A 9612-nucleotide genomic window follows, 5' to 3' on the forward strand; every position below is an offset into this window, starting at 1 on the left:
CAGTTTCAATGAAAGTTGTTCAAAACATTTGTTTAACATTTTCAATAGAGACTCAGTATAAAGATAAGTGAAAGCCATGATTTCACAAAACAAGCCCCTCAGGAAAAGCATCACTTGTATACATGTATATATATAGCCCCTCGGGCAAGCCTCTCAGTCACTCATGACTACACTCTCATCAGTCAGTGCTCACACTCAGCACTCACGCTCAATAGGTACCATATAATAACCGTTGCGGCGTGCAGCTCGATCCATATATCGCTGCGGCGTGCATCCCGATCCATATATATAGTCGACTGCACTCACTGGGGGTGTGCAGACTCCGGAGGGGCTCCTACAGCCCAAGCGCTATATCGTTGCGGTGTGCAGCCCGATCCAACATATTGCTGCACCGTGCAGCCCAATCCATATACATATATAAATATATATTACTGCGGCATGCATCCCGATCCATAAATATATAATCCTCATAACCAGGCCCTCGGCCTCTCTCAGTCATCAACCTCTCAATCAGGCCTTCGGCCTCTCTCTCAGTCATCAACCTCACAAGCCACTCGGACTATCAATAAAACAGGGCGTTCAGCCCAAAATATCATTTATAGTATCAAAACTGAGTAAATAAGGATGAGTTATGAAATCAGTAAAACACAGCTTGACTGAGTATGAATATTAAGTCAAAACGGTGAGGAATAGTAGTAAAAAGCCCCATAAGGGTCCAAACAGTTGGCACGAGGCCCAAGTATGGCATTCAACTCAAAACATGATAATACTTTCCAATACATGATAATACTTTCCAAAACACAATAATATCAAATAGTTTTCAATCAAATACGCGACTCAATAGTCGTACGAGACGGACCAAGTCACAAACCCCAACGGTGCACGACCCCACGCTCGTCATCTAGCGTGTGTGTCACCTCAAAGTAGCACAACGATGTGAAATTCAGGATTTCATACCCTCAGGACAACATTTACAATCATTACTTACCTCAAACTGGACGAAAATCTACACCACGATGCCTTTGCCTCTCGACTCGACCTCAAATCACTTCGAATCTATCCAAAATCAGAATCATATCATCAATATATGCCAAAGGGACAAAGCCCACGCGAAAATTATCAAATTAAACTCAAAATCCCGAAATTGGCCAAACCCAACCCCCGGCCCACGTCTCGAAATCCGATAAAAATCACATCAATAGAATCCTTATCCTCCCTCGAGTCCATACATACCAAGAACATCAAAATCGGACCTCAAATGGCCCTCAAATCCCAATTTACACTCTCCAATTTCAAGCCCTAATTCCCCAATTTTAGGCTTTAAATCCCCCTAATTTCATGTCTAATTAGCTAGAAATCATCATAAAATCGAGTATTGACTTCAAAATCTTACCTCCAAGTGTTTCCCTTCGAATCCCTCTTCAATACCTCTCAAAAAGCTTCAAAACCGCTATACAGTGGTGGAAAATAGACCAAAAATCGCGAAGACAACTATTTAAACATTCTGCCCAGGGATAAATTCCTTCTTCGTGAACACGGTCAAAGCCTCGTGTTCGCGAAGCACTAAAAGATCACAACTCAAATTTCCTCTTACCCGAACGCGAACATCACCTCGCAAACGCAATGCCTTACTCAGCTTAACCTACGCGAACGCGTTCCTCCAGTCGCGAACGCGATGCCTTAGGGCCTGATGCCCAAGTCTGCTTCACCCTTCTACGCGAACGCGAACAACACCACGCGTTCTCAATGCACATTCAGACTCAACCTTCGCGAACGCGGGACCAACATCGCGAACGCGAAGGGCAACTGGCCTGCCTCACTCAACATCTCTCTTGGGAACGCGTAGAGCAAAACTCTGCAACAGAAACCTGAAGAAATCTGCAACTTCCAGAAACAAGAATGTGATCCATTAACCTCCCGAAACTCACCTGAGGCCCTCGGGACCTCAACCAAACATGACAATACATCCCATACCGTCATTCCAACTATTTCCAACCTTCGGAACGCTCAAAACAACATCAAAACATCAAATCACCCTTGGATTCAAGCCTAAGATTTCCAAAACTTCCAAATTCCGCTTTCGATCAAAAAGTCTATCAAACCTCGTCCGAATGACCTGAAATTTTTTACACACGTCACAAATGACACAACAGACCTACTCCAATTTCCGAAATTCCATTTCGACCATGATATGAATATTTCCACTTCCAACCGGAAAATGCCAAATTTTCAATTTCGCCAATTCAAGCCTAAACCTTCCACGGACCTCCAAAATACATTCTGATCACGCTCCTAAGCCCCAAATCACCTAACGGAGCTAACCAAATCATAAAAATCCAAATCCGAGATCATATACTAAAAGTCAAAACTTTGTCAAACCTTTCAAATTTAAAGCTTGAAACTGAGAATTGTTCTTCCAAATCTATTCAAATTATCCTGAAAACCAAAACCAACGATTTAGATAAGTCATAATACATCATACGGGGCTAGTCATACCCGAGAACTGGCGAGCAAAGTGCAATTGCTCAAAACGACCGGTCGGGTCGTTACATCCTCCCCCACTTAAACATACGTTCGTCCTCGAAAGTTCCCAGAGTTGTTCCGAAAACCATCGAATCACTGTGTAACCTTACCATGCACATATCCGGGGTGATCCCACGTCACCCTATCCCATATAGGTCTGATAACGCAACATAACTGAAATTTCACAATCCAACCTAGCCCATAAACCTTAGGACCAAATTTCCACTTCCGAAATCATCTATAAGATCAGAATCTCACATCTATACTCTGAATAAGTCCGAACAAGCTGTAAAAAACCAACCTGCAGCCTTAGATGCAATTACATGATATACCACATGGCTCAAACACTCGTAGCGATAACTTCTAGTCATAGCAGTTGCTCAAAACAACCGAATATCAATAATAAACTTCTTATCAAATAAAGCCTCATTCCAACACTTCCGTATACTGCCAATGATGAATGAAACACGCAAAAAGTCATAACCCTTCCTCAGATCAACCATTCGCGAAGCCACTTCTCCTTTGGCAAGGACCATAGCAATTTCTAAGCCGAACATCGATATTATCTTTCCAACATGCTGAAATGTAATCCGTTAGTATCCATTCTTGGTCCAATGACCTCGTCTAATCCAACACGACTACTCTGGTGACATGACATATCAATACAAGCTAAATAGTGAAATCTGTGCACCAATAAGCAACAGTCCGAAGGTACTCAAATCATGAGAAGTGAATCAAATGAGAGAGATGTATCGCAAGCTCACCAGTACCGCCACAACACGATGCTAAGAACCCATCACACACTGTAGAACCAGAACACACGAATCTAACCCGAAGGATCATACCTCAAGATAACTCGATACAAGGCTTGATCCTATCCAAACACGGGTCCACATGAAACACCTCAAGTTACTATACTCAAAATCGGCAATCACACGCAATTTGGTATCTAGCACCCAAAAGTGAATCACCATAACCACAGAGAAGTAGGTAACACTGTAACGACCCGACCGGTCGTTTTGAGTCCTAGCGCTCCGTTCAGCAGTCGGAGGCCATGAACAGCTTCATTTCGGGTATTATGACTTGTACGCATGGTCGGAATTAAGTTCCAGAAAGTTTAGAGTTGATTTAGAAAGAGAATTCTCATTTGAGAAGCCTAAAGTTGAAAGAATGAACTAGGATTGGGTTTTTGAGTAAACGACCTGGGAATCTGGATCTGAAGGTTCCAGCAGCTTCGTATGATGATTCGGACTTGGGCGTATGCCCGGTTCGGGTTTTGGATAACCCGCGAGCGTTTCGGCGCATATTGTGGAAGTTAGCATTTTAGAAGGAATTTCTTAAGTTTGACTTCGGTCAACATTTTGGGGAAACGGACCCGGAATCGTGATTTGACAATTTCTGAGGGTCCGTGGGAAAATATGGGACCTGGGCGTATGCCCGGAATCGAATTCCGAGGTCCCTAGCCCGAGTAATAAATTTTTATGTGAAATTGTTAAGTTTAAGTTTCAAAGATTTAAATAAACTAAGAAATTATTGTTTTCCTAGGTATCGGGTTCGGATTTCGATTCCGAAACTTGGTACAAGTCCGAAATATTAGTTAAGGCTTGCCTGTAAAATTTGGTGTCAATCCGAGTAGTTTAAGGGCGTTTTGACCCGTTAGGAGGAAATTTAGAACTTTAAGGTTCAATGATTTGAATCATTTGGTTTTGGGGTTGATTCCTTGATTTGGCGTTGTTTTAAGTGTTTCGAGGGTTCGAGTAGGTCCGCCTCGTGATTTCAGAATTGTCGGCATATTCTGGCGGGGCTCGGGAGCCTCGAGCGTCAAATGGTCGAGGTTCGAGTGAAGTTGGAAATTTGGAAAGGGTTGGGATTCTTGCTGCTTCTGTCATAACCGCATCTGCGGTTCTTGAGCCGCAGAAGCGGGACCGCAGATGCGGTCCAGTAGTCGCTGAAGCGGGAAGGGCCAGGCCTAGGGGAAACCGCAGAAGCGGACCCCCGACCGCAGAAGCGGTCCATCCGCCCCAGGCCCAGAACCGCAGAACCGGTGGGCTCTCCGCTTAAGGGGACTCGCAGAAACGAGTTTTAGATCGCAGAAGTGGCCCAGGCCCCTTTCCCTTTTCCGCAAAAGCGGCTCATGTCCGCAGAAGCGGAACCCGCAGAAGCGGGATTCCTTTCGCAGAAGCGGGAATCGCTGGGGACAGGAGGGTTCATTAATACGAACCCAAACTCATTTCTCTCACTTTTCACTACGCACTTGGGCGATTTTGGGGGGTTTCAAAGAGAGAGTTTCCACATATCATTGCAAGGTAAGTAATCCCCACTCACTTTTAGTTCAAATACATAAACATTAGGTAGATTTAACACTAAAAATTAGGTAAAATCAAGGGATTGAGCTAGACCCAGGGTTTAATGAAAACTAAGGTTTTATCACATAATTTGCCATGTAATGAACTAGAAGTCATATATTTGTGATCCTTAGGTGATAGAGAATAACTTCCTTCGAAAAATCTCGGAATCCGGGCACGTGGGCCCGGGGTTGGAATTTAGGAAACTTGTATTAATGGTTAGGAAATTACTTAAACAACTAGAATGTAACCTTGTAAGTCCTTACTGACTATTTCTTGCTTATTTTAATTAGTTGGTGCTCGTTTGGCTACGAATTGAGGGTTGGAGCTTATTCTTGATATTGGAAGTGCGCTTTGGAGCGAGGTGAGTCTCCTTTCTAACCTTGTGAGGGGGAAATGTCCCCATAGGTGAATTATTTGGCTATGTGCTCCTATTTGTGGGGGCTACGTACACACGAGGTGACGAGAGTCCGTGCGTAGCTACTATTATGCTATTGTCCGGGTAGTCTAGGACCCAAAAGCATGTTATACTTGAAGTATTTGAAATCTTGTGAATAGTTGAATCGTTCAAGCTGTATTAAAATAGTAAGTGAATTTCTAACAATATCTAAACCTCATCTTCTTAAATTGCTGAAAGAGAATAGTTTCCTCGAATAATTGCCCCATGTTGGCTTCTTGACTGAATGTCTCTATGTGTTTATTTTGGAACGGGCCAAACGCCTCGGCAGATTAAATAGATGCATCTATAGGCGCGCCGTCGACCCTCGGCAAGTGCACATTTCTTTTCTGTAGGAGCGGGCCGTCGCCTCGGCATGATTTGCGCATGATAATTGTGTATATTGATGCATGCGAATTCTAAATAAAGATATTGCCTTTCATGGCTTGATGTAAATTGATGAGTAAAGAAGAATAAGAGTTGAAAATCCTTATTTAATTGTTGAAGGCGTTTACTTGCTTTACAGCTTTGTGAATTAAAAACTCACCCTATGAATTCATGATTTTCTCGCACGTTTAGTGTATTATTATTATTGGACCGTTAGTGAGTGTCCAGGTTGACCATCTCGTCTCTACTCCTTCGGGGTAGGCGGGATACTCACTGAGTACACGTTGATTACGTACTCATACTAACTTCTATGCATTTTTGTTGCACAGGGATATGTTACTTTAGCGGCCTACTGGGCACAGCAGCACGGACGATTTGGGAACTAAGTGAGTTGCAGTATGCAAGGCGGCCCGCTGCTTTTAAAGCCCTTTTCTAGTAAATTGTATTTCCTTTCTGTCCATTGTATTCCGGACGGATGTTGTGCTGTATTTTATATCCTTATTAGTAGTTGCTCATGCACGTGTGACACCGGGTTCTGGGATGGATTTTCGAAAGATGTGTATTAATAGTATTTCTTAATTTGAATTGAAATAGAGATTGTTTTATTTATACATGAAAAATGGAAGTAAAACTCTTAGATTTTCAAAGTTAATAAAAGAGAATTGAATTGGTGATTTAGTTGGCTTGCCTGACAACGGTGTCCGGCGCCATCACGACCCATAGTGAATTTGGGTCGTGACAAACACAATGCCATACCTGTCCGAAAGAACACATCCAATGCACAACAAATAATGCAACACCCAAATACCCATCTCATTCGATTCCCGCTACAAAGCCCAAAACCGCACCATATGTGCGTATAACCAACAATCACAACTTCTCTCAACACGGAAGGGTAACTCATAGATCACTCTAGAAGACGAATAAGCTCAATGACAATCGAATGGCACATCCCTCAAAAACAGCAATTCGGAGTCAACAATTCCGACCCGGTGCAAAACACACATCCACAATGGGCCTACCAATGATCCCTAAATTAACCCTGGTCACCCACAACAGATAAGTAACCCTCCAAAAGTCCACAGTGACTGAATCACAACACATACCACCCTCTGACTAACCTTAGCTACCTTTTCACAGTCCACAACCACGAAACCATCTACTCACTAAAACTCTCAGTCTCCAAATCCATTAGAACATACGAATTACCATTTCTGGTCTCAACTCCACCGCCTGAATATCTGCACTTCTTCGATTACACGGTCATCCTTCGAGGAATACTCCAAAAATCTTTCTATGCCACAAGGCAAAATCTGAACTCCAGCAATCAATCACACAAGAGAGTGCCCGCAATACCAATGAAGCATCTTCATAACTCAAACACATCGCCCTTTCTAAAATGTATACCCTCACAAGCCATACCAATCAGTGATCTTATTTATCTAGTCATCTGCAACTGTCCATGCTGCCTAAGAATTTAGAACCTTCCTTCTAAAATCGAACCGTAACCTTACACAACATACAACATATACCATGTCATCCTATGTTAAATATGAGGACTTTACAATTCATTCCGAGCCACAAGCAACTACGTACTCAACTAGCCATGAACTTTCCATTTGATCCCATCTAGAAGAAAATCACTATACTTCACATGCTCCTCACGCCAGTAGAAAATATACATCTCTAACCGTGGTAGAAACCATCAAGAACTCTCCGAATTCCCTTTGCACAAGACCAAACCGTCAGGACTGAATCCTTTTAACTCGACCAAGCTACACAGATCACCAAAACCCAAGAGCTTTGCCATGAAACACCTGTAGAAACTCATTACCTCAGAAGCATCCAAAGAACTAATCGTGTTCCTTACAATGCCGATCCGACCTACTACCAAGCTATCCTATTTATCCAAGTTCCTTCTAAATTACCTTCCATTTGATATTTCTCTTCGCCATACTACCGCAATCTCTCAACTCAGACTCACCGCACGAGACCCCAAGCATAAGACTATACCGCCCTAAGGCCCATATACCGTTGTATTCTTCTGAAGCACCCCTAAAGTACCACAACCGAGATACCTCTCTGAAGAGACCACTCTGCGAATCTAAAGCCATTACCTTTGCCTTACTGATACTGGTATGCAAAATCCGTAATGATGCAGAAATGCCACAAGTCCTGACATCCCCCCATATAAATCTCAGTTTCTAGCCGACACACATCTTGAAGATTCCCAATTACAACATGTAAAATCTTGAATCCTTCAAAACTGTAAGGCCCCGTGAAAGCTCGTAGCACCAAATTAAGAATATGTGTTAGAAATTTGTAAAAAGCGAGCCGCGGTTCGAACCCTTTGGACCGGTCTATGCATTAAAAATAAAGGAATAATATTTTCCAGAAAAGTGCGATTTTGCAGTCCAGTATGCGGTCGCATAACATCTATGCGGACCACATAGTCGCCGCAGATTCAAGCAGTGTGATGGTTAATTTTGAGGTCAAATATGCGGACAATTATGCTATCGCACAATCGATATGCAGGTTGCATAGTCGTCGCATAATCCCCTTTGAATTTTTGCGAGGAGCAGTTACGCGGTGCATTATGCGACCGCAAAACAGGTATGCGGACCGCATTCTTGTCTCATACACAGGCAGTTTGTTCAGGTTTTTGGGAACATTTTTGCGGTCCATTCTGCGGGCCGCATGTCAACTTTGCAATCGCATATGCGACCGCAGACCTGTGTCGGGGCTCCAGATTTCAAACATGATAATACTTTCCAAAACACAATAGTATCAAATAGTTTTCAATCAAATACACGACTCAATAGTCGTACGGGACAGACCAAGTCACAACCCAAACGGTGCACGACCCCATGCTCGTCATCTAGCATGTGTGTCACCTTAAAGTAGCACAACGATGTGAAATTCGGGGTTTCATACCCTCAGGACAACACTTACAATCATTACTTACCTCAAACCAGACGAAAATCTACACTGCGATGCCCTTGCCTCTCGACTCAGCCTCAAATCACCTCGAATCTATCCAAAATCAGAATCATATCATCAATATATGCAAAAGGGACAAAGCCCACGCGAAAATTATAAAATTAAACTCAAAATCCCGAAATAGGCCCAACCCGACCCCCGGGCCCACGTCTCAGAATCCAATAAAAATCACATCAATTGAATCCTTATCCTCCCACGAGTCCATACATACCAAGAACATCAAAATCAGACCTCAAATCCCCAATTTACACTCTCCAATTTCAATACCTAATTCCCCAATTTTAGGCTTTAAATCCCCCTAATTTCATGTCCAATTAGCTAGAAATCATCATAGAATTGAGTATTGAGTTCACGACCCAAACCAACGAGCCGCGACGGGCACTCGGTACCTTAATCAACCGAGTACCAACGTAACATATCTTTCTTATCGTACTATCATTGGTAAATGGGCCAAAACGGTCGTCATGAGATAATCAGAATAAAACATAAGGGAATACTAGACATAGGACGACCCAACATAATATAGGAACTTATACATGTGACATACTGGCCTGTAAGGATGGCATGATCATTTGTAAACTCAAAATATAGGCCGACAAGGCCATACAAGTATCTATATACCTGACATCTGTCTACAAGCCTCTAAGAGTACATAAACATCATAAAGGTCGGGACAGGGCCACGTCATACCAATCAATATATGTCCAAATCATACGGATCAAATAAGCAACTCCAGAGCAAGTGTAGTGCACCAACACCTTTCGCTGAGCTTAGCCTACTAGGAGAACCGTCAACCTATCTTTTAGGACCTGCTGGCATGAAACGCAGCGTCCCCGATAAAAGGGACATCAGTACAAATAATGTATCGAGTATGTAAGGAATGAAAAGTAGTATATAAACGACATGAAAAAAATATGGAGT

This window comes from Nicotiana attenuata, unplaced genomic scaffold, assembly GCF_001879085.1.
Source record: "Nicotiana attenuata strain UT unplaced genomic scaffold, NIATTr2, whole genome shotgun sequence".
In the NCBI taxonomy this organism is placed as follows: Eukaryota; Viridiplantae; Streptophyta; class Magnoliopsida; order Solanales; family Solanaceae; genus Nicotiana; species Nicotiana attenuata.